This window comes from Hyperolius riggenbachi, chromosome 2 (genome assembly GCF_040937935.1).
Source record: "Hyperolius riggenbachi isolate aHypRig1 chromosome 2, aHypRig1.pri, whole genome shotgun sequence".
In the NCBI taxonomy this organism is placed as follows: domain Eukaryota; kingdom Metazoa; phylum Chordata; class Amphibia; order Anura; family Hyperoliidae; genus Hyperolius; species Hyperolius riggenbachi.
The window spans coordinates 88,291,437-88,314,104 of NC_090647.1; the positions used below are offsets into that span (position 1 = coordinate 88,291,437).

The window sequence follows — 22,668 nt, forward strand, 5'->3', positions numbered from 1 at the left end:
GCTTCATTCGTTTAGTCAGGCGATCGAACGTAATAATATGCACCAAATTGAAACTTGCATTTATCTCATCTATTTAATACCATTCAAAACTAAAATTGAAATATAAAATTCTGAAATTTGGCTTTAATAAATAAGAACTTTATAGGGTAAATACAGAGATATACAAATTCATATAACACTCACAATTAGAGTTATAGCACGTTATAGCACGTGCATGTTTATACATATGAATGAAAGAATACAGTGTATGCCATGAGGGCAGATGCTCACCCTTGCTGCAGCATTGCACTGCAAAGTACATACAAAGACACTATTAAAATGAATCTGCCAGTGGCCCCAGCATACCCCAGGCAGCACAGGCTCACCTCAATGTGCAGTGTCAGCTCCCCGCACAGTGCAGCTCCCACACTCTCTGCTCATCCACTGTATCCACTACAATGGGGGTAATTAAACAGTTGGTAGAGGATGCAGAAGCTGGCCGCGCGGGATATTGGGGTCTGTAGTTTTGATCACCCGGATTCCTGTGTGAAAGTAGGAGCAGCGGACTACATCTCCCGACACGCTCCGCGGCGCGAAGTCAGTGCAGCAGCTAATGCTTTGTTGCTGGGAGAGGATGATACAGACTTCCTGCGGTGCGGGAGCTTCTCTGGATGCCGGTGGAGTCGGGAATAAACGGTTTATCAGCCTATCCCGATATTAACCAGTCGGACAGGCCACCACGCCTTATACGATACTAGTCACTGTGTGTATATGGCGTTGTCATGGCTGCGGCCGGATGCTGCCATCCAAAAGTGGGGGAAGGAGAGGGGAGGAGCATCTTGTCACTTATACTGTGTATATATCCTCCTTTGGCCAATGGCCATTCTACACTAGAGATGTGTGTACTGTAGGCTCAGGCTGAAGGAGGCAGGAGTTCTGGTATTCTGTTTCTCTAGAAAGCAGAAAAGCTAAGCTATTTCTAGGCAACCAAGAACTATAGAGACGAGACGCATCAGGAATTTGAATTCCACATAAAACTTTTTTTGTTTATAATTGGATTGAGTGGAAAGAATAGAGTGCACATGGAGAGTACTGGGACAGTATGGCTTTGGTAGGGATACCACCTAATGGACCTTGTGGATGGTGTGGGTACAGTCAAAGCTGATCAGGGCTAGAGATGGTTAGTGAGATATTCTAGCTTGTTTGCAGATTAATTGTGCCAGTCAACTTCACTTTTTGTCATTTTGATTGGCTGATTTACAAGATTTGAGGAACGAGGATCTGCTTTTGGCACAGGGGACCTGGGTTCGAATCTTTCCAGCACCTATTCAGTAAGGAGTCCTTTGGCAAGACTCCTTATCACTTCTACTGTCTGCTGAGCACACCCTAATGGCTGCAGCTCTGGCGCATTGAGTCCACCAGGAGAAAAGCGCAATATGAATGTTCTGGGCTTTCTCTTGTCAAGACTATGGCTTCAATTCATCAAAGGCTGTTCGATAACAAAATCCCAGTCGTTAGAATACTGCATTCGGTATTTTACACTTGTATGTGCTAATTCATCAATATTTTCCCATGTGTGGTAGATGTTCGGTAATTTACCTACGGCTTCAATTCATCAAAGGCTGTTCGATAACAGCAGAGCAGCTTGGAGTGTCTGTGTTGTTACAAGCTGTGGTGATGCATTTACAATAGAAGGCATCCCGACATCCCTTTAGATGTAAACATTTGTTATATTTACTAGTTTGTTTGTTTTTTATACTGCCTCTGCTGCTCTGAATCTGTCCATCAGTCTTTCTCAACATTTTATTTAATTGCCACAACTTAGATGAACTTCCTGGAGACATTACAAATGCCATGCTTGTTGATTTCACTACTAGCAACTGCAGTTTCAAACAGGGACTTAAAGGGTTACACCACCGAAGGGTACCTGGAAAATATATTTTGTCCTGATCTCTCTGCTCACTGCCTGAGGGGTCTAAAAGCTTGTTCCACTGGAGAAGCCTGTGACCTATCAGTGGCACTTACAGGAGAACAGGGGCTGCTTCTATTGGCTGCCTGCGCCTGTCAATCATGAGGACATACACAGGAAGGCATTCAAAGCTAGTTACCGACAGAGGAGAGCTGAAGATAATCACCGAATGTATTAGTGAATGCTGTAACCTTGATGAATTGACATTTACTGACATTTGCTGACATGTGTTGAGCACAAGTCGGTAATTTATCTCATTGCTCTTTAAAGCCAATGGGTACCGGTAAAAAAAAAAGAAAAAGTCAGATACTCACCTAAGGAGAGGGAAGGCTCGGTCCTAATGAGCCTTTCCTCTCCCGGTGCCCTCGGTGCTGCGCTGGCTCCCCCGTTCGCGTCCGCCGCCGCAGGGACTTCGGAGGTCTTCGGGAGCACTCGGGCTTCCGAAGATGGGCCGCTCCATACTATGTACGCGCGAGCGCGTCATAGAGGGCGCTCGCGCATGCGTAGTATGGAGCGGCCGCGTCATCGGGAGCCCGAGTGCTCCCGAAGGCTTCCAAAAGCTCCCTTCGGCATGCGGAAGTGGCAGTATTTGACCGAACTGGTTGAATACTGCCACGGGGGATCCTGCGCGGGACCGGGCACCAGGAGAGGGGAGGCTCATTAGGACCGAGCCTTCCCTCTCCTTAGGTGAGTATCTGACTTTTTCTTTTTTTTACCGGTAAACATTCACTTTAAAGGACCACTATCGCGAAAAAAGTAGGCAGTTAAAAAATGTGACAGATGACAGGTTTTGGGCCAGTCCATCTTTTTAAAGCTGGCCACTAACGGTCCAATTTCTAGCGAAAAATCGTTCGAGCAATCAGAAATTCTGATCGGATTGGTTGTAAATGATCTCCATTGGTGGACACAATCGATTATGAACGAGTGAAAAAAAATTTCGCCCGAATGAATTTTCGTCGAACGAAATTTTGGATTTTCTTGGTGGTCGTGATAGATAGGAAGCAATGATTGGTTAGTTGATGTACTGGTTAAGGGCTGGCTGTTGACTTTGATGCAGAGTCTGAGCCTTTGGCTAGGGTTTGAATTCTAGCTCAAACCAGTACATAAAACAGTAAGGAGTCCTTAGGAAAGGCGCCCTAATGATCCTGGTTACCCCTGGAGCACACCCTAAGTCGCTGCTATAAAGAGAAACTCCGACCAAGAATTGAACTTTATCCCAATCAGTAGCTGATACCCCCTTTTACATGAGAAATCTATTCCTTTTCACAAACAGACCATCAGGGGGTGCTGTATGGCTGATATTGTGGTGAAACCCCTCCCACAGGAAACAAGAAAAGTACATACTCTTGGCAGTTTCCTGTCTGTGAACCTTGCTGCATTGTGGGAAATAGCTGTTTACAGCTGTTTCCAACTGCCAAAAAAGCATGCAGCAGCTACATCACCTGCCAACAGTAAAAATGTCACCATGTAATAAATGTCAGAATGTAAATCAGGAATTTAAAAGATTTTAAAATAGGCAAACACTGACCAAATCATTTATACATAATTATTGTAAAAATGAAGCACTTTTTTTTTATTATATTACTTTCACTGGAGTTCTGCCAGGAGAAAGGCACAATATAAATGTTATGTGTTTTGTCTTCTGTAATGTGTCCACAACGTTGTGTCCTACTACTGAAAGAGTCTGAAACAACATTGCTAAAGCTTTGTACACACCGAAAGATAGAATCGTGTGATCAATGAACGATTGTTCCATAAGCCATTTTTCAAGATATCCATGTAATATTATGTGAACAACATTAAATAACAACTGAAGTGAGTGGGATATGCAGGCTGCCATATTTATTTCTTTTTAAGCAATACCAGTTGCCTGGCTGTCCTGATCTTCTGCCTTTAATACTTTTATTCATAGACCCTGAACAAGCATGCAACAGATCCAGTGTATCTGACATTGTTGTCAGATCTAAAAAAAATTAGCTGCATGCTTGTTTCTGGTGTTATTCAGACACTACTACAGCCAAATAGGTTAGCAGGGCTACCAGGCAACTGGTATTGTTTAAAAGGAAATAAATATGTCAGCCTCCATATTCTTCTCTCTTCAGTTGTCCTTTAAAGACTACAAACAATAGACTAAATGATCTGATCGTTGATGGATGCAGAGTGAAGGGGAAAAGTACTGTATACTTCATAGACACATTATTTAATAATCGTTCATAGTTTTGTACACACTACTGATTATGGACGATTATTTGCCAAAGTGATCCATCATGATGGTTGTTTGAAATGTTTGACCATGGTCATGGATCGTTTGTTTTAGACATCGTTTGTATCATGATTTTTCAGATGACATCTGACTGATCTGTCATTCATAGTTTGTTTTGATTTTGTTCCCTGGGTTTAACCACTTCACCACTGAGGGGTTTTACCCCCTGACCACCAGAGCAATTTTCACCTTTCAGCGCTCCTTCCATTCATTCGTCTATAACTTTATTATTACTTATCCCAATGAAATGAACTATATCTTGTTTTTTTGCCACCAATTAGGCTTTCTTTAGGTGGGACATTATGCCAAGAATTATTTTATTCTAAATGTGTTTTAATGGGGAAATAGGAAAAAATGTGGGAAAAAATTATTATTTTTCAGATTTCGGCCATTATAGTTTTTAAATAAAGCATGCTACTGTAATTAAAACCCATGAAATGTATTAACCCATTTGTCCCGGTTATAAAACCATTTAAATTATGTCCCTATCACAATGTTTGGCGACAATATTTTATTTGGAAATAAAGGTGCATTTTTTTCAGTTTTGCATCCATCCCTAATTACAAGCCCGCAGTTTATAAAGTAACAGTGTTATACCCTCTTGACATAAATATTTAAAAAGTTCAGTCCCTAAGGTAACTATTTATGTTTTTTTTTTTTTATTGTATTTTTTTTTTTTAATTACAAAAAAAAAATAAAAATTGGGGAGTGTGGGAGGTAATGAGTTAATTTATTGTGTAAACAGTGTTCTCCCCAGAAATTTTTTCCAGCCGGGTGGTATGAAAAAGTAGCCGGGTGGGGAATGTTATGCTGGGTGGCATTAGGTGGGAAATTGCGTGTGCATTACCCCCCCCCCCCCCAAATATCCCTACTTACACCACCAATATATATATAGGAAACATGGGGGGGGGGAAATTGTTGGTTTCACTTTCAAAACTGCAGATTGAACCTGGCTGCAGTTTCTAATGTGACACTGTCAGTCACACAGGAAATTGTTGGCTGTGGCTGTAAAGGGGCCAGGGTGTCTCACTAATCACCCTGTGTCTCTGTCTGCAGTTGCCCTGGGTGGTGGCCATCTGCACACAGGCTCTCTCCTCTCCCCCCAAGCTGCAGCTCTTTTACACCAATGACACTTCTGGCGTTAATCAGGGCTGGGAAAAGCAGCGGCAGGACAGGATAATCATGGTAAAGGGGTCAAGTATCGTTAAGTTCTGACTGGCAGAAGTTGAGTTAGAAGCTCCCCTCCTCCATTAGACACCAGCGAGACTCACAACACACACAAACACGCTGCAGCTGGACCAGTATAGGGAGAGGACAGCGTCTGGCAAAACATTCCACAAAGATCAGAGCTGTGTGCTCTCTCATTTGAGCTGCGAGTACAGTGAGCAGGGGGCAGCGTCTGGCTGAACATTCAGAGCCGTGCTTCCTCTCTTCAGAGCTCATAGGAGCTGTGTGACGTTTCCTGCATTCCCCCGCCCCTCCACACAACTGCCGGGAGCTGAGGAGGAGGGCGGAGATAGCGTCTCTGAGTGACAGCGGCTGGCTGCACTGATACGGCCGACGCTGATCACTAAGAAATGCAAAGAGCAGGGCTAATTTACCCGGGCGCTCAGAGGAGATCAGCCGGGCGGCGCGCCCTGGTAAATGGCTCAGGGGAGAACACTGTGTAAATGTAATGTTTGTATATGTAAAATGCTTTTAGGGTGTAGTTTACTATTTGGCCACAAGATGGCCACAGAGTGTTTGTTTACATGCGACCTGTAAGCGTCCGGAAGGACGCTTACAGGAAGCAGTAGGAGGCTGGGAGACGCACAATGATCTCGCTGTTTCTGAAAGAAGCAGCAGATCATTGCGGGGGCTAGATCAACGAACGGGAATGGATTTTCCCGTTCATTGATCTCCGGGCGAGCGGGCGGCGGCGTGCACGAGCGGCGGGTGCGCGCGCACGAGCGGCGGGAGCGCGGACAGCGGCGGTAGCGCGGAAGGTACGGATTTCTCCGTCCCTGGTTTTTTAGGAGGGAAAAAAGGGGCGGAGAAATTCGTACCGCTGGGGGTAAAGTGGTTAAGAGCCTTAAAACAGATTGGTGGGTCACATTTTGATTCTGATCTTCTTAATCCAAAGCCATTATTCCATACTCATCCTTCTTTATCTGTCATCAGCTTTTGATCATTCGCTTTGATCATCTGTCATCTGTTTTTTCCTGGATATCTTCCATTCTCTTTGGAAAGTCTTTCACAGTCTCTTGGTTGAATCAGATCTCCTCTCCACATCCTTTATCTGTGTGTGTACCTCAAGGCTCTGTCCTTGGCCCTCTCCTCTTTTCCATCTACATGTACAGTCTTGTAGAGATGTGAAGTTCGGATCTTTTCAATGATTCGGATGATTTGAATCGGATCATTGAAAAGATCCGGATCTTTGATCCGAATCTCGGATCATTTTACTAGGGAAGCATTGGGGGGGGGGGGGGGGGGGTGAAATGACTAGCACGACAGGACTTTCCCTGCAGTGGACAGACAGAGAAGGGGAGGGAGGGGAGGACAGACAAGAGAAGGGGAGGGGGGGGGGTGGATGGACAGAGAAGGGGAAGGGGGTGGACAGATAGAGAAGTGGGGATGGTGGACAGAGACGGGCAGGGAGTGAACAGAAGGGAGGAGGTGGACGAAGAGGGGTGAGCAGAGAGTGGAAATGTTTGTTTGCACACATTACCCACATGGTGCAATCATATGAAATCATCCTATTTTCACCTGAAGAACATTGCAAAAATCAAGCACCTCATACCCCCAGAAGATCTGCCAACCTTAGTCCACGCCTTCATCACATCCCGACTGGACTACTGCAATGCTCTCTACACTGGCCTTCCAAAAAAGGTCTTGTACCGCCTACAGCTGATACAGAATACTGCTGCCAGACTGCTAACCAACCAACCCCGTCACTGCCACATAATGCCAGTCCTGCATTCCCTTCACTGGCTACCTATAGAATGGAGGGTCCTATTCAAGATCGGCCTACTGACATTTAAATTCCTGAATAATCTAGGCCCTGGATACATGAAAGATATGTTACAGCTGCGTAGCAATCCCGCATTCTCCGATCCACAGGTTCTAATAAGCTAGTCATACCCAGAGTCCACTTGGAAACTTTTGGTCCCAGAGCCTTCTGTCATGCTGCCCCTACGTTTTGGAACTCCTTACCTCAACAGATCAGGACAGCCCCATCCCTGGACGTGTTTAAATCCAGACTGAAAACCCACCTGTTCAGTCTGGCATTTGCAGAAATATAACTTTTGTTGTGTGAATACTTCATCCTACTAATTACTGAATCTGAGAGAGCCTAAGCGCTTTGAGTCCTATGGGAGAAAAGCGCTATAGAAATGTTAATGTTATTGTATTGTATATGCTTTACATGTATTTCACCTATATGTTCATCTGTATACTCTGAATGCAAACGTCTCACAGTGAAAGAAAGCATTCCCCTTTTCTCACCTTGAACACATCATAAATGTAGGGAGAAGATAAGTGCAGCTGTTCAGAGCAGAGTGCAGGAGGATCATATTGCACAGCAATCACAGTGCCTGCCCTGCCCTTCCAGCCCAGCACGCTGCCTGCAAAGTTACTGAGCTGTGCTTCTCAGCCAAAAGTTCCCCATTTGTTCACAACTACAACAGACAGCCTATACTCAGCAGCACATTGCAGCCAGTAGTGTGCTCTACACATATCTGGCAGTGGCACCCATGTCCCCTCTCCCAACTACCTGTCCCTGCACGGCTGGCTCCCCTCCAACAGAGCAATCCATCTCCGCTTTGCTTCCAGGACCCCGGTGCCTGCTGAGAGAGGGGGGCGTGCCACTCCTGGCTCCACCCCTTTTGATCCGAATCTGTTCATTTTGATGATTCGGATGATTCGACTCACAAAGGAGATTCGGATCAAAGATCCGAATCGTTCATGATCCGGACAACACTACAGTCTTGGCAACTTAAAGAGAACCTGAGAAGAAGGGGGTAAATGAATTGATACTCACCTGAGGCTTTCTCTAGCCCCATGACCACCGTTACCTCCTTTGCCATCCTCCTGTTGGCTCCATTCGTCTGCTATTGGCCCCATTCATCCTCGATTATTAGCGTCAGTCAGGCTCTTTTACCCCCTCAGTCTCTCTTTAATCAACTCATTTGGTTTTTATTACCACTTATATGCAGATGTACTTTTCTCTCCTTACACGTGTTTCTGTTTGTCTGCTATATCCTCTTTCATGACCTCTCGCTTCTTAAAGAGTAACTGTTAGGCAGAAAATACACAATAAGTTCTCTACTGCATGCTAATGGAGCAGTAGAAAGGATGCTAACCAGGCAATGTAAAAGTTTCAAATCATTCTTACTTTTGTAGATTTCTCTCCTCATGCCCCAGGCTCTAAAAGTGTACGCAAGCCGCAGAGAGAAGTGACAGGCATGCTGAATCAGCCTGATTGGCTGATGCCTCTGTCACTCATCTCTCTGCACTGCGATTGGCCGCCTGGTCTCCCCTTGTCTGCCTGGTCGCCGCTGCTGTTAGAGCGCACGGAGGGGGGCCAGAGGCTATCTCCTGTCACTGTCCTCTGCCCCCCTCCTCCGGTGGCATGTCCGCGCCTCCCCCCCCCCCCCCCCTAGACTCCCGGAATAATGGTTCCAGGCGCTGCAGTATCCTACAGTCTGCACTAGTGCAGAGAATAGATGGGAACGACAGCGCTTGGATCCATTATTAGGTGAGTCTGTGTGTGGCTGCTGCATTTATTCCTCCCCGCTGTGCTCAGAGTCAGTGCGGGGAGGAGGGGGATGCGGGGGGGGGGGGGGGGGGAAGAAGATCTAGCCGGACACAAGATGGCCCCTGCCAGCAACAGGAGCCTTCTAATATATAAACATGAACATAACAGAAATCAAAACGTGGACACTACGATACATCTGTCATGTAAGTAGAGCATGTATTTATCTACTTACATATGTGTTTTTTTGAGGGGGCATTTTAGAGCTAACAGTTGCTCTTTAAAACTTAATATGAGTAAAATTGAACTAATTATTTATGAATAGGGATGGTCGGAATGCCAATTTCCGATTCCGCGGTAAATCCACATTCCGTCATGTACCGATTACCGATTCCGCTTTCCACTACCAATTTCCGCATTCCAATTGCGGAAATTCCGCCCGACTTCAACATCGATTTTCTTAAAAACTATAAGGTCTTTTTGAAAACTTTTTTTTGAATCTGGTTCAGAAGATTCTGTTTAATAAACCCTAAAAATGTGGTGTTTCTAGGACTTACAGGGGCTTTGCTATTAACCGCTGAAGTAGGCGGATTTGTACTGTAATGCAAAATGCAGGAAATAGGCAGATGCAGATTTTCTGCATTTTACATTACAGTAAAAATCAGCCGACTTTAGTGGTTAATAGCAAAGCCCCCTTAAGTCCTAGAAACACCAAAATGTCAGGGTTTATTAAACCGAATCTTGTGAACAAGATGCAAAAAAAGTTTTCAAAAAGACCTTATAGTTTTTGAGAAAATCGATGTTAAAGTCGGGTGGATTTTCCACGATTTCCGACGGGGACTCCTGGGGACAGCCGGCGGGATACCCGACACAGTGTCAGGCATACCGCTAAGGAGGTTAAGGACCTTATATTTGTTTCTTACTTTGTACAATGCCACAGAATATGTTGGTGCTTTATAAATCAATAATATTAACAATCTCAAATAAATCTCATGGAATCTAAACTCCTGGCCTGGGAGACAGATCTTATTGACCAGTTTTCTCCTAGGTATTCTTGGACTATGTAATATAAATGGTTCCATTTTGTTTTTGTGTGTGTTTGTGTTTTCCTTTCAGGCTGCAAAGCAACAAAATGTGAACATTACCTTCTATACCCAGCATATCAATCACTACATAAGTTAGATGAATAATTGATTGTAGCCTATGGAGGACACTTATCAGTTAGTTGACATCTCTGGTTGGGCAAAGTCAGACGAGTGAGAGAGAGATTTATCACTACAGGGCAATATGATTGATTCTCCTTCCTCCACATCACTCTCTCTCTTCTCATTTTTGTGTTCGTTTCTGTTTGGTATCTCAGATCTTCACTGAAACAATGCTGGGAACTACAGGTGCATGGGCTGCAAAATCACTGAAAAAATGGAAATCAATAGCCACATATAACGCAGCTTCATTTTGTGCTTTTTCCAGGGCCGGATTTACCATAAGGCACTGTAGGCACTTGCCTACAGGTACCTGTTGATAGAAAGGCAGCTCATTCTCCTCCCCTAGTTCCTCTCTCCCTCCTTCCCTATGCAGTCCTAAGCAGAGCATGAATGAGAGGTTACTCACCTGGCTCTCGGAATTCCACTGATGAGATCTCTCATCAGTCTTAATACAGAGAGTACCTCTGGCTACCTAATGCTAAGCGACACCTCTGGCTACCTAATGCTAAGTGACACCTGTAGCTACCTATGACAGGTAAGGGAGAGGTGGGGATCAAAGGAAATTTCCAACTGATCTGCAGCTATCACTGTCAAGAGTCAACTCAGCAGGATCTTTTCTCCTAAATTGTCCCTTGACAGTGATCGCTGCAGATCAGTTGGAAATTTCCTTTGATTCCCACCACCGAAAACAGGGCACCCCTATTGACCTGAGGAAGCGGTTGTTACCGTAAAATGCGTTGTCTGTGCCTTAATAAAATTTGAGAAGCTTTTTTTTCGCTACCTTACGTGTGAGTTTGACTCATTTAAGGTAGGAACACTTGTATTATACTCTATTGTATGGCCTTTATCCATACAATTAGAAATACAGGTATAAGTCTACGGGTGCCTCCTAAAACCCCCTTCTACAGCATCTACCCCCTATCTAGGGGAGTACCCACTTGGGAACCCATCAGGAGTGTGGTATTTTTTTCTGGAGCTGCGACCTACCCTATTACCTGAAGCAAGGCCGAGTGAGGACGACACTTATATGCCTGATGAGTGGTTGCCTATGCAGCAACCCACCTTTGTGAGTATATTTTCATTCCGATACCTATCCTCTGGTGTCCCCTTGATAATACACCAGATTGGAGCCCCCGGTCTCCTTGTGTCTTTTTGTCTCCTACAAGAATCGCTGTGTCCCCATGTACTTCTGAAGACCAGTGGATGCCACTGCATTCATGCAAATCTTTGCTCACACACGCACAGTGTGGCTGTGCTCATGTTCAGAAGCACTCGGGATGTGAGTGCTTCTGAAGGCTTACGGGGAGTCCCAACGGCACCAATTTTGAAAGGTGGGACAGCGGGATAACAAGGACACAGAGAGAGGACCGAGAAGGCTCTATGAGATCCAGAATCTTCCCTTTAAATAGGTATCTTTTTGGGGGGGGGGGTTGTTTGTTTTTTAAAGTTTGCTTCAGGTTTCCTTTAAAGAAATTCTGTATAAAATAAAAATGCCCCTGGGAGGTGCTCACCTCGGGAGGGGGAAGCCTCTGGATCCTATCGAGGCTTCCCCCGCCCCCCTCCGTCCCACGGCGGCAGCAATACAGCTCCCCAAACGGCGTAAATATTTACCTTCCCGGCTCCAGCGCAGGCGCAGTAGCGGCTCTCGGCTCTGAAATCGGTGGAAATAGCCGATTTCAGTCAGGTCCGCTCTACTGCGCAGGCTCAAGTCTCCTGTGCCTGCGCAGTACAGTGGACCCGACTGGGATCGGCTATTTCCGAGCGGAGAGCCGTAACAGCGCCAGGGAAGGTAAATATTGCACAGCCTGACAAATTGTCGGCTGTGCCTTCTGAGGAGTGGACAGAAACCACCGTGGGACGGAGGAAGATGGGGGAAGCCTCGATAGGATCCAGAGGCTTCCCCCTCCCGAGGTGAGTACCCCCCAGGGGCTTTTTTTTTAATACAGAGTCTCTTTAAACCCTCTTGTTAAAGAGACTCTGTAACATTCAAAAGATCCCCTGGGGGGTACTCACCTCGGGTGGGGGAAGCCTCCGGATCCTAATGAGGCTTCCCACGCCGTCCTCTGTCCCACGGGGGTCTCTCCGCAGCCCTCCGAACAGCCGGCGACTGTGCCGACTGTCATTTCAATATTTACCTTTACTGGCTCCAGCGGGGGCGCTGTGGCGGCTTTCCATTCCAAACTACACGGAAATACCCGATCTCATTCGGGTCCGCTCTACTGCGCAGGCGCAGGAAACTTGCGCCTGCGCAGTAGAGCGGACCCGACGGCGATCGGGTATTTCCGTGTAGTTCGGAGCCGACAGCCGTCAGAGCGCCTGCGCAGGAGCCAGGAAGGTAAATAATGACGTCACCGCTGCCCGGACTCCACGGAGGGCTGCAGCGAGACCCCTGACGGATGGAGGACGGCGTGGGAAGCCTCATTAGGATCCGGAGGCTTCCCCCACCCGAGGTGAGTACCCCCCAGGGGATCTTTTTATGTTACAGTTCCTCTTTAAACAAGAGGCTCAGCTGCTCCCATGCACCAGCCAGATGCTTGCTAGCACTTGGCATGGGTGGTGGACTGGTCCCTACTGAGTCACATCTGAGCATGACGGGGCTCCTATGTGACATGCTGTGGTTTTTTGCCGCCACACCACTGCATGTCGAACGATGATACAGATGAAGCTACAAATGTTGCATTATAATTGCACCTGAAAGGTGCTTGTGGCAGGCAAACAGGGGGCCATATGCAATTCACTTTTTCACCTGAGTTTTCTCCTAGGTGCTATTTTTACAATTTGTAAATAAAATGCCTTTTACACCACCAGCAAGCCAACAAATGCTCTAAATAATTTTGACAGTACTTTTTCACCTACTTTTTGGTACTGCAAAGTGCTAAAAAAAAGTTATTTTAAATTGAAGATGAAAAAGTATCTCTTAGGAGAAAACTCAGTAGAAAAAGTGAATTGCATATGGCCCAGGATGCTGAACTGCCTGATAAATGTGCAGCTGAGCCTTCCGTCTGAAAAAGGCCTAAAGCTGAATGGTATGGCAAAGCACATAGATGCATTTGTGAGCTGATACTTGTAAAATCTGTATGATGCTGTACAAAGATCTAGTTTGTGGAGACTACTTTTCTATCCACAAAATTGTAGTTCTGGTTTAAGTTATGAGAATGTTATCGCCTCTCCAGAGCAAATGGAAATGGAGCAGGATGAGTGCCAATAAACATGGCGGCAATAGTAAAAGCCGCAATCAGCGGCAAGGAAGTTGCCCGATAAATAGCAGGCACCATAATTTAACTTCCTTGCCGCTAACTGTGGCTTTTACTATTGCCGCTTATTGCTGCAGGGGGTAGCCAGGATTAGGCGGCTGGGTTAGGGTTATGCAGGGGGTTGTTAAGTTTAGGCAGGGGGGTATACTGGTAGGTGATCAGAGGCGCCAGCAGAATAAAATTAATATAAAATTGTTAAAAATTGCCGGGAGGGAAAGTGGTGGACTTCCCCTCAATAATTAGACACCAAGGTCTGTCATCAAATCAAACGAATAAATTTATTCAATAGTACCCCAAAATCTGCAACGCGTTTCGTGGGAACAGACCCACTTCTTCAGGCAATAAAACGGGGACAACAAACACAGCAATTAATGTGCAGTGAATTTAGCGCCTCTGTCTTATTAGTGTCTTCACTAAGTTTAGGCAGGGGGGTGGTAAAGGTTAGGCATGGGGATGGAGTGGTGAAGTGTTAGGCATAGGTAGAGGGATGGTTCAGTGTGAGAGTCGGCATGGGTGTAGTTGTACATAACCTGGTCCCGCCGATTGCGTCTCCTCCACTTTCTGGTTAGTTTTCAGGTGCCCTGCAGCCAGCCAATCACCATGTGGGGGATTGGCTGGCGGCAGGACTCCTGCAAACTAGCCTACAAGTGGAGGAGACGCAATCGCCGGGACCAGGTTATGTACAACTACACCCATGCCGACTCTCACACTGAACCATCCCTCTACCTATGCCTAACACTTCACCACTCCATCCCCAAGCCTAACCTTTACCACCTGCTGGGAGCAGGTAATGTTTAATAATAATATAATAAAAAGAAAGGTTGACTGTATTGGACTCCTAAGGATGAGGGTGGGAACTCAATGGGGGATGATCAAGGTAAGGCAGCGTTATTAAATGCTTTCTTTGCTTCTGTCTTCACAAGGGAAATATCACTGTTGCAAATTACAGATGCAGAAGAGTCTCAATCTTCCAACTGTAATATTGGCAAGACTAAATAAATTAGAAATCGACAAGGCACCTGGCCCGGATGGCATGCATCCAAGGGTCCTAAGGGAAGTAAGTTCCGTTATCGATAAACCCCTTTATCTTATCATTTGTGACTCTCTTTCAGCTGGCAGAGTTGCGGTGGAGTGGCGTACAGCCCTCTTTTCCCATTATTTAAGAAGGGCAAAAAATCAGATCCGGGAAATTATAGACCTGTAAGCTCCCCCCCCTTTTCCCTCCACCAACAGAGCTCTCTGTTGGGGGGGTCTGATCGCCCCCAGATTGTTTTTTTTTTTTTTACAAATATTTTTGTTCCTGATTTTATAAAAAAAAGTATGTTCCTTTAACAGATTCCCTCCCTCCTTCCCCACAGCCAGCCAATTGTGGCGATCAGCTGTCATAGGCTTCTGCCTATGAGAGCCGATCGCTCTCCAGTGTCCCAGGGGGACAGCCGTGTCACACGGCTGTCTCCAGTACAGCGCTGCTGCCGATCGCAGCGCTGTACACCTAAATAGACGGCGATCACGCCATCTAACAGTCTCCCGAGCGGCAGCAGCCGCTCGGAACTGGAGGCGGGGCGGAACTCCGCCCCCCAAGCAGGAGATGCGCGCGCATCCTGCGCGCGATCTCCTGTTTTAGCTGGCCCCAGGACTTTACGCCAATCGGCGTTAGGCGGTCCTGGGGCTGCCACCGCGACCACGCCCATCGGCGTGACGCGGTCGGCAAGAGGTTAACATCAGTTGCGTGCAAACTATGTGAGGGGTTACTAAGAGATACTATACAAGACTTCATAGGTCCTGTGTGACTAACATGCTCAGCTTTTATGAGGTAGTGAACACTAATGTGGATATTGGGAATGCTGTAGATGTGATATACCTGGACTTTGCAAAGGCCTTCGACACTGTTCCCCACAATAGTCTGGTGCAAAAGTTGAGGATGCAAGGACTGGGGAAGAGTCTGTGTGCATGGATAGGGAACTGGCTAATGCACAGAAAACAAAGAGTTGTCTACAATGGATCTTATTCAAAATAGGAGACTGTTAGCAGTGGGGTCCCACACGGGTCAGTACTGGGTCCAGTGCTCTTCAATTCATTTATTAATGATCTAGTAGATGCAGTAGAAAGCAATGTTGCTATTTTTGCAGATTATACAAAATTGTGCAGAATCATCAACTCTCAGTATATTGACATATTCCAACACGATCATATTGCAAAGACATATTGCAACAGGATCTGGATAGGCTGGCTATATGGGCACATAAATGGCAGATGAAATTCAATGTTAAAAAATGTAAAGTCATGTTGTTCGTACCAATGGTCTAATGGTCGATTTGCATTAATCGCCGGCTATTAACGCAAATCGCCGAACGCAAATTTGTATCCTGCACTATTTTCAGGCGATTTCCCGATGATCTTCTATAGCACTAAACGCGATCGCAAAAATTGCCTGAGCAAAACGCTAGCAAAAGCGCTAGCATTTTGCAATTGTGAATGGGCCCTCAGAATGATTAAGATGTGGAATGCATTGCCACAGGAAGTAATTATGGCAAATTCTATATCTGCATTTAAAGGGGGCTTAGATGCTTTTCTTGCATTGAAAGACATCCATGGCTATAATTACTAGGTAATTTCCAGTGGTGTTGATCCAGGGATTTTATCTGATTGCCATCTGGAGTCGGGAAGGATTTTTTTTCCCTTTAAGGCCTTGTAAGGGTTTTTCGCCTCCCTCTAGATCAACAGGGATATGTGAGGGAGCAGGCTGGTGTTGTACTTTGTTTTCTGGTTGAACTTGATGGACGTATGTCTTTATTCAACCCAAATAACTATGTAAGTATGTAATGCTAGATGCCGGTAGTGACATCTTGTTATATGTATTCAGTAGGAGACCTTAGGCAAGTCTCCCTAACATTGCTTCTGCCTATAGAGCGCGTCCTACTGGCTGCAGCTCTGGCGCTTTGAGTCCGCCAGGAGAAAAGCGCAATATAAATGTTATTTGTCTTGTCTTGTCTTACTGACGTTATTTAACATCTTAGAATTGTCCTAAGACATTAACACCAGTAACAAGATCACCCTGTGCCATTTTTGTTTCACAGCACTATTACATGTATGCCTACTCTCTTCTTAAAAAAAATCTAACTAGAGTTCTTCTTCAACCTCCTGAGCGTTACACCGCTCAGGAGGTGTTGTTACTTTGTGGCCGATTTTTTTATAATTGTCCCTAATTGCTGTAAATCCTCTAGCTAGCACTAGACTAGCTAGAAGAAGTGTCCGGCACCCTTTGATGGGCGCCGCTCCCCCGTTTGTACGTTACCCAGCCTGGATCCAGTGATTGGCGCCGCCTCCCGGGACAGCTCCAGTCTTCGCTATGGGGAGGATCGCACATGACGTCGCCGACGTCATGACGTCATGCGCAAACCCGATCCTCCCCATAGAGAGACCGGAGCTGTGCCGGGAGGCTGCGCGATCGCTGGATCCAGGGGGGGAAACGTATAAACGGGGGGATCATGGGGGATCGGTGGCAATCAAAGGGTGCCCGACACTTCCACTAGCTAGCCTAGTGCTAGCTAAAGGATTTACAGCAATTAGGGACAAAAATTTATTAAGGGGGACTCCTGGGGCCACAGAGCGGTATGACCGACACAGTGTTGGGCATACCGCTAAGGAGGTTAAAGTAATCAGAGACGGATATAACTAAAGATTTGATACTTACCCCCGGACCTCCCGAGCACGCGCAGAAGACTGCGGGGCTGATTGCGGCTGAACGGCACACCGTGGGAGGATGGCGAGGGACTCAGACGTGCTTATGGGGCTGGAGGAAGCCCCGGGTAAGTATCAAATCTTTAGTTATATCCATCTCTGGTACACTTTAAGTCACTCTGGTGAAGAAGTGTCATAGCGAAATCATTTTCATACTGTGGAATCCCTGCCAAGGTAAAGCCTGCAGTGTGATCCTGTAATAAATATACTGAATGGGCTGTCTGGAAGGCTCATCACTTTATCAGTGTCCATGATAGGATGAAAATATTCTGATGGTAATGCTGGCAAAATTCCCAGGTACCAAAGACTTAGAAAAACAAATGAATCAAACATTAGAGGAGCTCTGCGGAGATGCAGCACAAATGCAGCTACCAAGCCCTCTGCAGCTAATGATAGCAGCTACAGCAAAATAAGCAAATGCACTCATTTTACATTGCCCTTCCTGCTTGTACAACAAGGGTACAAGTGCAGGGTTTGTGATGTTTTCACAACTTGTCACAAAATGCCTTCCCCAGCAAGCAAGAAAACACTCAAAATGATTTTGATAGCACCTTTTCACCAACTTTTGGGTACTTTTTCAATTGTTAAATACTGAAAAGTTAGTTTACAGAAAAGATGAAAGTTATCTCCTAGAACATGACTTAGGTGAAAAAGTAAATTGCATATGGGCTTTAAAGGGTCGCTTAAGGGTAGAAAAAAAAGAGTTTTAGGCAGGGAACACACTTGACTGTTTTCGTGCGCGTTTTCTGCACAGAAAAACAGAACTCATGTTAATCAATGGGCTAGTACACACTTAACATGTTGTTCGCACGCAGAAAAAAAACTGACATTCTGCATCCTAATTCTGCACATTTTGTCAGTTTTCTCTATCAACTACATCTGCTTCCTGCATAAAAACACACTTGGTGTGCAGAAAAAGTATGCAGGAAAACGCGCGCAGAAAACTGAAAGACAAGTGTGTTCCCTGCCTTACTCACCTGGGGCTTCCACCAGCCCCCTGCAGCTGTCCGGTGCTCACGCAGTCTCGCTCGGATCCTCCTGGCCCCGCCGGCAGCTACTTCCGTTTTCGGCGACAGGCCGCAATAGCAGTATAGAGGGTGCTACTGCAGCCAGGAACGCAAAGAATCACTCGCGTCCCCAGGCCTGTCGGCGCCTGTCGCCGGAAACGGAAGTAGCTGCCGGCGGGCCAGGAGGATCGGAGGGAGACTGCGTGGGCACCGGACAGCTGCAGGAGGCTGGTGGAAGCCCCAGGTGAGTAAAACTCATTTTTTTTCCTACCCTTAAGGCTACTTACACACCAGGACATTACAGGCGCACGTTAGTGCAGCCTGTAACCAGGGCCGGCCCTAGACTTTTTGCCGCCTGAGGCAAATTTTTAAAAAATTGTCACCGCCGCCCCTCCCCCCCCTCGGGGGGGGGGGGGGGCGCTCTGGGGGGCCGCCGAGCTGGAGGGGTAGCTGGCAGGACGGGGGTATTGGGCCAGCGGCGGGGAGGGGGGTCGGAAGCTGCAGGAAGTGACGTCAGTGGAGCGCACGCTGGGAAGAGGTGAGTGTCTCCCCGCCCGTGCCTCTTACACATACGGCTGCTTCTATTTAGGCTGGAGGGGAGCGGAGGACGGGGGACCCAGGCAAGGGAGGGGGGGGTCCGACCCCCCTCCCCGCCGCTGGCCCAATACCCCCGTCCTGCCAGCTACCCCTCCAGCTCGGCGGGCCGGCTCCCCGCACCCACGGACGGGCGGGTGCCGCCCCTGGAAATTTGACGCCTGAGGCAAAAGTTTCACCCCGCCTCATGAGCGGGCCGGCCCTGCCTGTAACGCAGCCCACCGCACAGCACTACAAAGTCAAAGAGGCTGTTCACACTGCGCACGTTGCGTTACACAGTAACGCTGCACGTTCAGGCAAAGTGCAGCGTACTGTGTGTTCTGAGCAGCTTAAGCCGTGTTAGACTGTTTGCACATGCTCAGTGGGGAGCGAGAGGAGGTGGGGAGATGTCGCTACTGTAGCCGCGCACATGGCTACTTTATATGCACTGCACTGGCGGCTGCTAATTGGCCGGCGGGACCACGTAATGCGGAGTGTCTCACTCCGCATCACGAGGTCCCGCCGGCCAATCAGCGCCACTCTGGTAGACCTTATGCGGATAGAGCCGCCTAACGCGGCTCACTCTAACGTCCTCTCCCGCACCACCATACGTTGCGTTAGGTGCACGTTATGCGACCTTAACGTAGCACCTAACGCAACGTCTTGGTGTGTAAGTAACCTAAGTGTCCCTTTAATGTTAAAAATATGGTAGGCCTAGGTAATACAGTATTATACCCCACTCTATGTCCATACCATGAACTCAGTAATAAATGTTAAAATACAGTCATTAAAAGTTTATTAACCTCGAAGGAGCTGTGCAACCCAGTCTATAAGCAAAGCAGAGCCCACAAACAGAAAAAAATTGGTCTTTACCACTGTGAATACTGCCGAGGAGTTTTGCTGGTTTGTTGAGAATGCTGGTTAGTTGAGTTCCGGATAACCGGGACTCGCCTATCTATCTATCTATCTATCTATCTATCTAATTATTTATCTATCTATTTACAAATAACCTTTCTATTTTGTAATTATGAGAAATACTGAAAAAGAAAAATGCTTTCCTGAAGATAACACTGTATCCTCTTTAGCAATGTTTCTGATTTGGAATGAATCATCTTTAGCAACGTTTGTTATTTTGAGTTGTAATATTAAGTCCCAACCCTGTCTTTTCTGTAGGTTTCCATGGCAACCCGAGAGTTTGTAATGGGAATTAGGCATGTACTCTTGACACCAGAGGACAGCAGTCTGTGTCTGCACAGCACTTGCTCGTATTTTGTGCACATAAACTATATCCAGATAAATAATGTAAAGCCCAGCTGAAACCAGAATTGAGCAAGGAAATATGTGGATTAGTGTAATCAGTATTAAAGTGTACCAGAGACAAACGATTCCCTATAAAATATACATACCTGGGGCTTCCTCCAGCCGGGCCCCCTCCGGCCTGATTGCTCTCATGGTGTCATCTTCTTCCTCTCCATTTGCCTAGTACTGGCCCTGAAATATCCATCAGTCGGGGTCAGTAAGCGCATGCGCAGTCTGGCCAGGCACGCTCCCTGTCTTATTCACATCGCCTGGAGCGTTCTGCGCCTGCACAGGTGCAGAAAGCTCCAGGCATGCGCAGTTGGCCCCAGACCGGAGGAAGAGGATGCCTTTGGAGCGCTCAGGCCGGAGGGGGCTGGAGGAAGCCCCAGGTATGTATATTTTATTGGGAATCATTCGTCTCTTGTTTCCTTTTACTTTAGAGGTTAACTTAAATTGAAATAGGAAAAAAGGGTGCATGAACCCTTACAGAAAAAAGTTGTGATTTGTGGCTAAGGTGGGAAATTTGGGCGCATGGCATCGGCATGCCTTGGTGCCTGCTATCAGGTGCTGAAATTTACCTTCTTTGATTTGGAGAGCCCGCTATGCAATGCAGCAATTTACAAATCAGCATGCCAAGGCACCCGCAATTTTATCATTTGTGGTGGGGTTAGGGACTACCCAGCAAGCTCATGGTGATTTAAAACTCAGAAGAGTGTGTAAGGGGCTACAAAGGACCAAAAAGCCATCTTACTAAAATGTTAAATGAGTAAGTGTTAGGCACGATGGGGGGCGAGGGAATGAGTGTTAAGCATAGGTAGAGGTAGGTCTTAGGGCTGGGCATTGGTAGAGGGAGGTTTTAGGGTTAGGCATCGTTAGAGGGAGGTCTTAGGGTTAGGCATTGGTAGAGGGAGGTCTTAGGGTTAGGCATCGGTAGAGGGAGGTCTCAGGGTTAGGCATCGGTAGAGGGAGGTCTTAGGGTTAGGCATTGGTAGAGGGAGGTCTTAGGGTTAGGCATTGGTAGAGGGAGGGTTCTGTGTGAGCGTAGGCTTAGGTTAGCCCCCTGAGTGGTATGCCTGACACTGTGTTGGGCATACTGCTCACTAGCCTCAGGAGTCCCCCATGATTAATTTATTACATGGCTGCAAAAGCTAGTCTAGCTAGTATAGGTGGCTCCACCATCCCCTCCCCCCCCCCCCCCCCCATCGCCCGCGATCCCCCTATCCAGCCACATATACATTACCCAGCCTGGTTCCAGCGATCGTCGCAGCCTCCCCTCACAGCTCCGGTCTGCTTTATGGGGAGGATCGTACATGACGTCATGCACAGACCGATCCCCCCCATAGAGAAGCTGTGCAGGGAGGCTGCGGCGATCGCTGGAACCAGGCTGGGTAATGTATAAGCGTCTGGATGGGGGGATTGCAGGCGATCGGGCGGTGCTGGCCACCTATACTAGCTAGCCTAGTGCTAGCTAAAGCTTTTGCAGCCATTGGATCTAATAAATTAACAATGGGGACTCAGGCTAGCAAAACCTCCTGAGCGGCGTAACGCTCAAGAGGCTAAGACCAAAAATCGTCAAAGATTACTGATATTTTACTATTGGAATTAAGTAAAAGATTATCGGTAATTTTACCACTATTGTACGAGAGGCAATTCCTCGTGCCCTTTTTTGCTCCGAATCCGACTCCACAGCCCTGCTCTCCAACCAGGCCATTCCATCGCTGCACCCCCTGAAAGACCACCAACAAGTTCTCGTCGACGGTTGATATCAGTTGAGAGAGTTTATAGACAAACGAAAACAAGCCCTGAAATTGAATGCCTACACCGATTTTGGAAAGTACTTGTGCCTGAAATAGAGCTTTATGACGCGTGCATGAAAAGGAGGCGCCAGGAAATGTGTGCGCCCAATTTCAGCAAATAGACTGTCTGTAGATTAACCGATATTCTACATTTTTAAATTGGCAATTACGATAGAAAAATATCAGTAAATAATACCAATTTTTTCCTACAACTAAACCTAACCCTATTTCTCACACAGAACCCTTTCTCTGCCTATGCCTAACCTTAACCACCTCTCTGCCAATGTCTAACCATATATCCTCCATTCCCAAGCCTAACCTTAAGTCCTCTTTCACAGTGCGTTAAAGTCGCACGTTAGAAAATGTTTTAACGTGGACTTACGCACAGCAATACGAAGTCTGTGCAACATTCACAGTGCACATGTTGCGTTGTGTGTAATGTGTAGCAATATTTAGAGAGTGCTGCATGCTGTGCGTTTAGCAATACATTTACTGCATTATGTGTGTTGCACATGCTCAGTAATGGTTTTTTTTATGTAATGCATGCGCCGTTTTTGTTCCATCAGTATGCGGCGAAAACGGCGCACCAAGAGACACATAACGTAGTACAAAATAACGTCCAATTTTATAACCTACATGCGCTGCGTTAGGGGCACGTTGTACGACTTTAATGTTGCATCAAACGCACCGTCCCACTGTGAAAGAGGCCTAAAGACTCTTCCCTTATGCCTAACCGTAACCACTTCAGCCCGCAGGTGTTTTCACCTTCAGGACGAAAGCAATTTTCCCCTGTCAGCACTCCTTCCATTCATTCACCAATAACTTTATCACTACTGATCATACCTAAATG

The 22,668-nt window shown here is 46.7% G+C and overlaps 1 protein-coding gene across 1 annotated transcript in view; it reads right to left on the reverse strand.

Moving 5' to 3' along the window:
- Nucleotides 1–779, reverse strand: part of KATNAL1 (katanin catalytic subunit A1 like 1) — a 117,719-nt gene extending 116,940 nt beyond the window's left edge. The window contains exon 1 of the mRNA XM_068265017.1: nt 366–779. The gene's annotated coding sequence lies outside the window, so the exon portion shown is untranslated. The remainder of the gene's footprint in view (nt 1–365) is intronic.
- Between the last annotated feature and the right edge of the window lie 21,889 nt (nt 780–22,668).